General features: G+C 41.0%; 1 non-coding gene across 1 annotated transcript; it reads left to right on the top strand.

The window, feature by feature from the left end:
* Positions 1-1089: 1089 nt before the first annotated feature.
* Positions 1090-1196, top strand: LOC133802931 (small nucleolar RNA R71). Its single transcript, XR_009877674.1, has one exon. It is a non-coding gene; the product is annotated as a small nucleolar RNA R71 (small nucleolar RNA).
* Positions 1197-12402: the final 11206 nt, after the last annotated feature.

Genomic DNA, 12402 nt, shown 5'->3' with positions numbered 1-12402 from the left:
TTTTCTAAAGCTTCCACCAGAGGTATGTTAATGTGGAGTTGCTTCAAAACATCTAAAAATCTCTGGAATTGGCTATCTTGCTGCTACTTTTGAAATCGTTGAGGAAATGGTGGAGGTGGCCTGCTAATTAGCTTCTTTGATGCATTTTGCTGAGGAATTGCTGCAGCATTTTCTTCAGGATCAGCTTTTGGCATATTCGAAATTCCAACTCTTTTTTCCTTTTTCACACTACTTTGGATTGAAGTGGGCTCACTTTTGCTCTTAGATTTTTCCTCATTCAACTACATATTTTTACCACTCCTCAAAGTGATTTCCTTGCAATGCTCCTTGCCATCTCTCCTGGGATTTTCGGTATCACTAGGCAAGGTGCCTTGTGGTCTAATCCTCAACTCATTGGCTAGCTGTCCCATTTGAATCTGTAGGCTCCTCAAAGATGTTTCTTAACTTTGATTCACTGCATCATTCTTGGCCATATACTCTTTCATCAAATTTTCCAATGAGCTTGTTTGAGAAACTTGTGGAGGAGGAGGTTGATATCTTTGTTGTTGTTGTTGAGCAAAACCTGGTGGATAAGTAGGCTTGTTTGGAATGGCTGCACCACTTGCACTAGCCCCTTGACCTCCCTGAGAAAATTTTGGATGATTCCTCTAACCTAGATTATAAGAGTTGGAATATGGATTATTGTGGTTCTCATTTTGATTCCCAAAGTAACAAACCGAAGCGAGATTAGAAGGACAACTATCAAATGTGTGCCCTCCTCCATAATAAACACAAGAACATTCGCTCTTTAGCCCATCGAAGCTGGTTGTAAGTTACCCCCCATACTCATTATCTTTAAAAGGTTGGTCATAGATGAAACTTGAGCGGTAAAATCTGTCTAAGCATCTACCTCGTGAATACCCAATACTTTCCTTCCCGTTGAGGCTCTAGCACTATACCATTGGTAATTATTGGTGGCAATCTACTCCAAAATCTCATATTCTTCATTGTAAGACATAGAAAGAATAGCCCCATTGTTGTAGCATCCAAAACCATTCATGTGGAGGAGTTGAGCCATTATAAAATGTCTCCATTTGAATGCAATGTGAGATGCCATGATGTGGGCACTTCCTCAATAACTCCTTGATCCTCTCTAAAGCGTCACATACCGACTCACCCTCCAACTATTGAAAAGAAATAATCTTGTTTCGAAACATAGCATTTTTCACTGGAGGAAAGTACTTCATCGAGAATTTCTTAGCTAGCTCATGCCACGTAGTCACTGAGTCGGAAGAAAGTGTATTGAGCCAAGCTCTAGCTCTATCCCTTAGAGAAAAGGGAAACAACTTCAACCTCAAGGCTTCTTCAGTAATGACTTGTAACTTGAATGAATAGCTCACCTCCAAAAATGAACGAAGATGGAGATGAGGATCCTTTGTACACAACCCTCTAAATTGACCCACTATCTATAACATTTGGAATATCATGGGCTTCAACTCAAATTGAGCTGCTTGAATTTCAGACCTAACAATACCAGAATTCATCTCATTAAACATTGGGGCAGCATACTCCCTTATGGCCCTCTCTCTATCATCGACCATAACAACTGCATTAGCAGCCTTCAAAGCATTGGCTACTTCATTAACAACTCCAATAGTCACATTAAGCATGGGTTGATCTCTAATTTCCGCAACCCCTTCACTTTCTTGAGCCATAGCAAGGTGAAGTTGAGCCCGATGTTCCCTTAGCCTTCTTTGAAATGTACCTTCAATCTCAAGGTCAATAGGGGCTAGCTCAAAATCTTGATGTTCTTTCATGCAATGGAATCAATCTCACAAAGCACAAGTTCAAGCAAACAAGATTAGCACAAACTAAGAAAAAAAAATTGCAAAGTAATTAATAATACACATAATTTTAATTTCAATCCCCTGCAACGATACAAAAAACTTGTTGTGATATATTTTGTTATCAATTATGTGCAAGTGTACACAATCACAAAACAAGTAATAAAGTGATAAGTTGAGTATCGTCTCCGCAGAGATTGCAAATTAAAACTAAATGCACAAAATAATTACCAAAAAATTGCAAAAGTCACCAAATTAAATTTTTTTGATTTAGTAAACTAACACTACTTAGAATAAATTAAAAATGGTCAAAAATAAACTGCAATGCTAATCTAAAAGTGAGGTAAAAACTTTTGGATGAAATGGGCTTGAATTATTAAATCCCTCTATGTCAAATGACATGTACGTTTTGCACAAAATATCAGCAAAGTTTCCAAGAGTTAAAAAGAATACCCATGGTACTAATTCTTTCACCTAATTTAACATATTCTTATGCCAATCATGTTTAAGAACCCAGAATTAAGCAACAATTTATAATGGTTACATAAGGCAAATAACGCATTCGTATGCTATTCACAAACATAACTTAACAAGATTATTCACTTGTGTCATTCAAATTTATCCATTATATTCAAACTTTCTAGCACAAATATAACTCAATATCTTATCATTGGTGGCCAAAAAACAACAATAATTTATCAATAAGCACATTTGAATGAACAATGGGTAAATTGCTAAGATAAAGTGGTAGAATTTTAGAATTAAGACATAGAGTCCATTAATAATCCAAGCCTCAAAATATCTAATTCATAGCTAAAACAACAAACACAAATACAAAATTAAATTAGTCCACGAGAGTTCAAACACCAATTACAAAGAGAAAATAAGAAAGAAATGACAAACAAAGTAGAAGAAAATCCCAAAAATGATGATGAAATCAATGCTCATCTTTTCCTCTTCTTCTTTCTTCTCCTTCTTTGTACTGATGAAACTCTTTGTACTTAGTTGTTCTCCCTCTCTCAAAGATGGCTTAATTTTGTAAATGGAGGTTTTCTGTAACGACCCAAAATTGCTAATAAGGCTTAAGGGCCTTGATTAGTGTGCCAGGAGGGCATTAATGGAATAATTGTGATTTAAATGAGTAATTAAATGTTTAGTAATGTTTATATGATGATTGATGATGTTATGTGGTAATATGATATGAAATAAATATGCGATATATGTGAGAACCACATTATCATGTGGACAGGTTCGCAGAGCACGACTCAAGATGATTCTCGGGTCAGATAGCGGGAAAAGTCACAACGGGACTTAAGATATGACTTTGGATAAGTCGGGGTATTTTTAGATAGCAGGTAGCGATTTGGACTATCAGGTCATGAAAATAAATATATGGAGATATATTTGAGGTTAGGATGTCTAGGCGGGAATATTGGGGGATTTTACCATTTTGGCCTCGGGGACGGTTCCGGCACCCCGAGCCTCGGGATTAACTTAACGGGTAAGATAGACATAAGGAAGCTTTTAGAATAAAATACAAACCGACTAAAACTTTTACCTCAGTTCTCTCTCACTCTCAAGGAAAACACATAAGACTTAAGGGAATCAAGCTGGAATTTCTGAGGATTGAGGTGGGGATTTGGAGGCTTAACTCAGGGATTAATTAGGAACTAAAATAGGGTTAAGGTAAGCTCTTAATCTTCTTCTCTGTGGTTAGAATTCTGGGTTTTGGTTAAGTGTTGAAGCAAACATGGTTTTAATGTCTTAGGGCAGAATTAAGGAGGAAACTTGGAGACTTAGCTTGGCTTTGGCTTGGTGAAGTGATTCAACAGAAAAGGTAAGTTTCTACTCATGGTTTAGAAGTTTTAAATTGGGTTTGAATGGCTGGTTTGAGTGTTTATAGCTCTTGGGTTTCAGAAATTGAAAAGAGAAGATTAGTGTGTGCTAGGCTGTGTTTTCTGTGGAATTATGTTGTTTAGATCATGCTAAAGGAGTTGGGATTAATTGGTTAGGAGTTGGGGAGCTTTGGGATGGTTTAAGGTGAGGTTTCAGGCTTAGAAATGATGGGTTTTCTAGGCACAAAGGGGAGGGCCGCGGCCCTAGGATGAAAAAAGGGCCAAGGATGCTCGGCCATGGGAGGGCGCCGCGGCGCCCAAGGCAAGGGCAGCGGTGCGTCTCTTGTTCAGGGTAGGCTTGGTTCTGTTTTGAGGCTAGGGCCGCAGCTAAGCTTCAAGGGTCGCAGCCCTTGGTTGCACACATGAGTTTTTGAGGGTTTTAGGCACGGGAAAGTGGTCTAGGGTGCTCGGGATTGGTTTCACCACCGTGCTTGGTGGAATTTGGATTCCCGGGAGTTAGTTTTGTAACTGGAAACCTATATCGGAGTATTAATGGAAACTTATACTCTGGTTGTGACTAGGTGATAAAGGCTTAGGCTCGGGAGCGGATCGTGCTTGAGAGGCGTTGCTCGTAATTCAATAACTGCACAAACTAAAGGTAAGAAAACTGCACCTGGTTGAATATATGTGACGGGACTAAGGGCTCCCTATTGTAAATTCTTGAAAAGATTGTATTATGCCATGCAAGCTATTTAGTGAACCAACGACCTAAGGGTGCCAAGGGTTTCACTAGCACACAGGGCGTGGCTCGGACACTGGTAGCTGAGGATAGCTTATTATGTACTGAGCTCGGTTTAAGGGGGTCGAAGTCAGTGGGTTATACAGAGGGTGCGGCCTAAGTCGTCGGCCCTGAATGTTATGTGATATGAGTGTTATATGTGACAGATTGTAGCTTGAATCTGATTGTATATGTTGAATATTTGTTGAGGATTATCTGATGGGGATACATGGATAATGAATTAATTTTTTGTTATTATTATTTGAGTTCTTTATGATGTTTTCTTGCTGGGCCTTGGCTCACTGGTGCTACGTGGTGCAGGTAAAGGCAAGGGCAAGTTAAATCAACCTTGATTGGAGAGCTCAACGAGCAGAATGTACATAGCTAGGTGCTCGGCTGCCACGGTTGAGGTCTAGGCAAGGACGTGGAACCTGAAGACTGTCTGTTTTGCCTTAGTATGACTAGTGAATACTCACGTACTTTTGGGAGTTTGTAAACTTATTCTAACTTCGTTTTCGTATGGGATCCCATGTGTACTACAGTTTAACTATATGAAATGAGTCTTTTGAGACCGAAACCTTTTTAACCCTAGTTCTTACATGTTTAGTGACACGTTTTTAAAATGCTGACTTGATTAGCGTGTCTTGCACCTTGATAAGTACACAGTGTAACGGTCTTGGCTATCTAGGGCGTTACAACTTTGTATCAGAGCGTTCTAGGTTTAAGGGTTCCTGAAGACAGCCTGGACATGTACATTCGCTGCTGGAGAGAAGCTCAAATCAGGGTTCGGTAATTTGCATATGTGTGTTTATGTGCTTATGTGCCTTAGATGAGCTATGCATGTTGTTATTCATTGAATTACTAGGAAGCATGAGATACTGATATTGCGTGGCCCTTGACTCCTGTGTGAAAATATTGAGGCATGTTTATTAACATTGTCGTGCATGTAAATGAGTATATGGATGATTAATTGTATGTAGTGCATGTGTGTTTATATGTTGGCTATTTGCGATTGATTATGCTCAGTTGATGAGTTTTGGAGAAGCTTTTACCCTGCCATTGTGGTCTTACCGCCGAGTCATTATTTGCATATTGACTTGGATAGCTATGCATCCAAGAAAATCCGTATGACTAGCTAGCATTAGGTCCGGAACCGGTAGTGATGATCAGGGCCAGATTCCCCCGCCAGTCCCAGAGAACTGGCAACAGTTAATGGCAGAGATGCAGAATCGATTACTGAGTCAGGATGAGCAGATTCGTATTCTGCGTCTACAGGCTCCATCAGGGAGTGCTGCCCCTATAGTACCACTTGTAGTGGTACCAGCTGTGCAGCCTGGGGAGGTTGTTAACAAGTGGGAACCGTTATATGAGAGGTTCAGGAAGCAGCAACCCCCAATCTTTGGGGGTGGACCGGATCCGTTGAAAGCCGAGCAGTGGCTAACCATGATTACAATAATTCTGGATTTTATGAGAATCGAGGGGCAGGATAGAGTGGCATGTGCCACTTATATGTTGAGGGAGGATGTGATAACTCTACAAAATAGAGTTATTTTATCACTTTTAATGTGCTAATTGTTGCATAATTCTTGAGTTTTTAAGTAATTTTGAATTTATTAGGCTTAATTTAATTTTATAGATTTTTGTGTGATTTTATAGTTATTTTGTTTTAATATATTGTAGTTTAATTATTTGAATTATTGTTGTGTTTAGTGGTAAAAAAAATGTGTATTATTGAACTTAAATGTGAAATATAAATTAAGTTATAATTAATATTTTCAAAGAATTAAATTGATTTATTTTATAGTTGAAAATATTTTATTATGATTTATTTTGTAGGGAAATTTATGACACTTTTGCTCTTGAAAAGAAAGAAAAATAAAGAAAAGGTGGCATTTTTAAAGTAAAGATTGAAAGAAAAAAATGGCATTCTTGAAATGCCATAACCAAGGCCCACGACCAAACAAGGCCCAATGCCAATCAGCTTCACCATTCCACTTCCCACGCCTGGCTTTCTCAACACCAACACTGAAGCATCACTCATCAATCAGCTACTCCAACGCCACCTATCCAGCTGATTCCTCAACATATATCATCAAACTCAACAGAATCACTCCACCAACTTGGGCCCAGCTCCAAAAAGGCCCAACATTCAGCAAGTCCACCAGCCATCAACGTCCATATGCTTCCTAATTGCATCACATATGTGCATCAACAAATCACCTTCAGCAAACCAGGCCCACACCTGCCTCTCCTTTGGGCCTGCGCCAGCCCAGCCCAAGAAAGCCGCCTCAACTCCTCCTGCCCAGAAACCCATTCGGCCCACCACCGAATTCACTGAACACACAGCCACCAAAAAGGCCAAAACTCACATTTTTATTCCCAATATTTTTCACTCAAATACCAATTCACTCTTCCCTATTTTTCTTACCTAAATAAACATTCCTAATTTATTTTTACCCTAGCTTTTCACTAATCTTTTACCCAACCAAACATTTCATCTTTCCAATACTCTTACACTTACTCTATTTATCCTACCACTTCCCAACACAATTAAATTAATCAATTTATTTATTTTAATTTGATTAATTTAATCTCCACATTTTGCTTATAAATAGAGTCTTGTAAGACCATTTGGGGGGCTCTTCTTCTTCATCTTTTCAACCTCTTCTACACCCCATATTTTTCTATTTTTCACTATTTTCTCTCTACCATTTTCATCTTTTGAAGAGCATGTCAAGTATGTTATTTTGTAATTTTTATCTAGTTATGAGCTTCTAATCTTTTTCAAAGGTTATTAAGATGATGATGAAGCAAAATGTAACTAGATAGTATTTTTTGTTGTATGTTGATTTCCCATTTGTACAACATTGTTTATGGATTTTTCTATCAAAGATATGCATTTTTCATCTAGTGTTGATTGTTAAAGCATATTGCACATAGTTCTTCATTATGCAAAAATATGATATTCATTGATTAAATGTTTTTTCATTAAATTGTTCACATCTAATTCTTAGAGCATAAGTATCATATTTTGCCTAGACATAATCTCTTTGATTTTTTGTAGTTTTATTAGGTTGTAACACAACTAATGCTTAGAAATTATATTTTTTTTAGTGAAGAAAAATCCTACCTTTTTGAAAGTAACTTGTGCTTGAATAGAAAATGTATCTTGAAAAAAATATAGTGTGATTTATTTCAACTATATCTAAACTTGGGAATCAATATACTTATAAATACTATTGAACTTGCATTTTGTGGATTCTAATATCTTAATAATCTTATTTTACATATCTCATTTGAAAACAATTTTTCTATTTAATCATTAATCTTTTTATTACTTGTCTTTTATTTTTCTAAAACAAAATCTCATCAAATATTTGGAACTAGGTTAGAATATTCTTGCTTTGTTTGAAATAGTTTCTTTCGATGTTAGTCAACTCCCATGGGTTCGACCTCGTACTTACATGAACATTATATTCTGAAACGATACGTGCACTTGCGAGTTTAAAATTTAAAACATACCCGTTTTGGGTCCAACAGGATGCCCGCATTTGGTGGGAAGTGGCATTGCAGACCAGAGATGTTGCCACTTTGACTTGGGAAGGGTTCAAGGATTTGTTTGGTCAGAAGTACTACAATGTTGCTGTCAGGGCAGCAAAGGTCAATGAGTTTGTGAGTTTGGTACAGGGCAATATGACTGTTACTGAGTATGCCCTGAAATTTGATAGGCTTGCGAAGTTTGCACCAGCTCTTGTGCCTACTGATGCTGCTAGGCAAGAAAGTTTTATCAGGGGGCTTATTGCTATGATAGCCCGGGATGTCAGGATCACAACGGTACCTGGAGGAACAACTTATGCCCAGGCCGTTGAGAGGGCTCTTATCGCTGAGGAAGCGGAGAACAAGATATGGAGGGAGAGCGCAGTGAGGCGTGAGAGCCGTAGGGCGGTGCCTCCTTATTCAAGGGCAGGTAGAGGTGGAGGCCCCAGTGACTTCAAGAGGAAGACTCCTGACACTTCGGCCGCTCCTAGTCCTGATAGGAGGGGTCGGGGTGGTCAGGGTGCCTGTCAGGGTGGCGGTGAGGCATGGCGGACCTATCCAGAATGCCCGAGGTGTAGAAGACGCCATCTGGGCGAGTGTCGGGCCAAGGCATGTTTCGTGTGTGGGGCAGTGGGGCGTCTCAGGAAACAATGCCCAACGGTGAAGATAGGTGAAGCGGGAAAGGTGCATAGCTTGACTCCAGCTCGAGTATTCACCTTGACTCAGGCGGAGGCTGAGGCTAGTCCCTCAGTAGTGACAGGTCAGCTTTCTAGTGATGGCTTTCCTTTTACAGTATTGATTGATTCTGGTGCTACACATTCTTTTGTTTCTACTAGAGTGATTGATAGACTGTGTAGACCTAGTGAGTATCAGACCGCAGGGTTTGGGACTTTGTTGCCTATAGGGGAACTGGTAGTCTCTAGGAGGTGGATTAGAGCACTACCAGTGATGGTTGATGGTAGGGAACTCTCGGTGGACTTGAATGAATTAGATTTGGAGGACTTTGATATGATTCTGCGGATGGATTGGCTGGCTAGGTATGGGGCTACCATTGATTGTAGGAAGAAGATGGTTACCTTTGAGCCTGATGGCGAGGACCCTTTTGTCTTTGTGGGTGCAGTGTCTGGACCCCGTATACCTATGATTTCAGCATTGAGAGCCAGGGACTTGTTGCAGGGGGGATGCATAGGTTTCCTGCCCAGTGTGGTGGACACCACCAGAGTTATGCCGGCAGGGCCGGGAGAGACCAGATTGGTGTGTGAGTTTTTGGATGTCTTCCCTGAGGATTTACCAGGGTTGCCGCCGCGTAGGGAGATACAGTTTGAGATTGAGTTGGCACCGGGGACAGAACCAGTATCAAGGACACCATACAGGATGGCACCAGCAGAACTGAAAGAGTTGAAAATACAGTTGCAAGAACTTCTGGATTTGGGGTTTATCAGGCCTAGCTACTCTCCATGGGGCGCTCCATTGTTGTTTGTTAAAAAGAAGGACGGGACTTTGAGGATGTGCATTGATTACAGAGAAATGAACAAGTTAACTATTAAGAATAAGTACCATCTACCAAGGATTGATGACTTGTTCAATCAGCTGCAAGGTAAGACGGTGTTCTCAAAGATTGATCTTCGATCTTGTTATCACCAGCTGAGGATCAAAGATGAGAATATACCGAAGACGGCTTTCCGGATGCGTTATGGGCATTATGAGTTCTTGGTCTGGTCTTTTGGTCTGACTAATGCCCCAGCAAATTTTATGGATCTGATGAACAGGGTGTTCAAGGACTTTTTGGACCAGTTCATCATTGTTTTCATTGACGACATCTTGGTATACTCTAGTTCAAAGGTAGAGCATGAGCAGCATCTCCGACAGGTTTTACAGAGGTTAAGGGAGCATCAGTTGTACGCCAAGTTTAAGAAGTGTGAGTTCTGGCTACCAGAGGTGACCTTTCTTGGACATATAGTTGGGGCAGAAGGGATTAAGGTGGATCCGTCCAAGGTAGAAGCAGTTAGAGATTGGTCGAGGCCGAGGAATGCCTCGGAGGTGTGGAGTTTCCTTGGGTTGGCTGGTTACTACAGGCGATTTGTAGAGGGGTTCTCGAAGATTTCTTCACCGATGATAGAATTGACAAGGAAGAATCAAAAGTTCATCTGGACAGAGAAGTGTGAGAACAACTTTCAGGAGTTGAAGCGACGGCTTATTTCTGCGCCTGTGTTGAGTCTTCCTTCGGAGGAAGGGAAGTTTGTGGTCTACTGTGATGCATCGACGTTGGGTTTAGGCTGTGTGCTGATGCAGAATGAGAAGGTTATAGCCTATGCGTCTCGACAGCTGAAAGAGTATGAGCAGAGGTATCCGACTCATGATTTGGAGTTAGTGGCAGTGGTGTTTGTATTGAAGGTATGGCGTCATTATCTGTATGGAGAGAAGTGCGAGTTATACACCGACCATAAGAGTCTGAAGTATTTCTGCACTCAGAAGGATCTGAATATGAGACAGAGACATTGTTTGGAGTTAGTTAAGGATTATGATTGTGATATCCTTTACCACCCTGGGAAAGCCAACATGGTGGCAGATGCGTTGAGCCGGAGGAGCCCAGGACAGTTGTATAGTTCCACTCAGATCTCGAGAGAATTGGTTGATGAGATGGTGATGGCAAAGATAGAATTGGTGGTGGGCCAGTTAGCCAATATCACTTTGCAGTCGACCCTGTTAGAGCGGGTCAAGGAGGGTCAGTTGACAGATGTGCAGTTGCAGGAAAATAGGCAGCATGCCTTAGCGGGGACAGCTAAGGATTATTCAGTTTCAGAGAAAGGTTTGCTCCGATATCAGGGACGGATATGTGTTCCGGCGGATGAGGGGATTAGACGGGAGATATTGGATGAATCTCACACTACGCCGTACTCACTTCATTCGGGTACCACGAAGATGTATCAGGATCTACAGACATTATATTGGTGGCCCAGGATGAAGAAGGATGTAGTTGAGTAATGTATCTAGATGTTTGACATGTCAGCAGGTTAAGGCTGAGCATCAGAGACCAGCGGGATTGCTTCAGCCTTTGGGTATCCCAGAGTAGAAGTGGGAGGATATTACGATGGATTTCGTGGAAGGATTACCCAGGACAGTTGGACTTCATGACTCGGTGTGGGTGATAGTGGACAGGTACACCAAGTCAGCTCATTTTCTACCAGTGAGGTCGACTTATACCGTGGAACAGTATGCAGAGCTGTATGTGAGGGAGATAGTTTGTCTCCATGGGGTTCCAAAGTCTATTGTATCTGATCGAGACCTTATCTTTACCTCTAAGTTCTGGGGAGCTCTGCAGAGAGCCATGGGGACTCAGTTGAAGTTTAGCACAGCTTTTCATCCTCAGACTGATGGACAGTCTGAGAGGACGATTCAGGTATTGGAGGACATGCTTATGGCATGTGTGATTGACTTTGAGGGTTTGTGGAGTAAGTCTCTTCCATTGATTGAGTTTTCATATAACAACAGTTATCAATCTACAATTGGAGTGGCTCCTAATGTGATGTTATATGGAAGGAAGTGTAGATCGCCTATTCACTGGGATGAGATGGGTGAGAGAAGATGTTTGGGGCCAGATATGGTTCAGAAGAACAATGAAGCCATTGAAAAGATTCAAGCTAGGATGCTTGCCTCGCAGAGTAGACAGAAGAGCTACGCTGATCCTAAGCGTAGGAGCGTGGAGTTATAGGTTGGGGACCACGTGTTTCTGCGAGTTTCACCACTGAGGGGTGTGAGGAGGTTTGGAGTGAAGGGCAAGCTGAGCCCTCGGTTTGTTGGACCCTTTGGGATTCTAGAGAGGATTGGGCAGGCGGCGTATAGGCTGGCCTTGCCACCGTCTCTATCAGGAGTTCATAACGTGTTCCATATCTCTATGTTTCGGAAGTATGTTTCTAATACAACACATGTGTTGAGGTATGAGGACTTGGAGCTGCAGGCAGACTGGTCCTATGAGGAGAGACCATTTCAGATTTTAGGCCGGAAGGACAAAGTTTTGCGGAATAAGACAATCTCGTTAGTGAAAGTATTATGGAGGAATAGCAAGGTCGAGGAAGCGACCTGGGAGTTAGAGATGGTGATGCGGGATCAGCATCCCGAGCTATTTAGGTAAATTTCGAGGAAAAAATTCTCAGTACGAAGGGATAGTTGTAACGACCCAAAATTGCTAATAAGGCTTAAGGGCCTTGATTAGTGTGCCAGGAGGGCATTAATGGAATAATTGTGATTTAAATGAGTAATTATATGTTTAGTAATGTTTATATGATGATTGATGATATTATGTGGTAATATGATATGAAATAAATATGCGATATATGCGAGAACCACATTATTATGTGGACAGGTTCGCAGAGCACGACTCAAGACGATTCTAGGGTCAGATAGCGGGAAAAGTCACAACGGGACTTAA

This window comes from Humulus lupulus, chromosome 9 (assembly GCF_963169125.1).
Source record: "Humulus lupulus chromosome 9, drHumLupu1.1, whole genome shotgun sequence".
NCBI classification, from domain to species: domain Eukaryota; kingdom Viridiplantae; phylum Streptophyta; class Magnoliopsida; order Rosales; family Cannabaceae; genus Humulus; species Humulus lupulus.
This window is presented reverse-complemented; position numbering and strand designations above follow the sequence as displayed.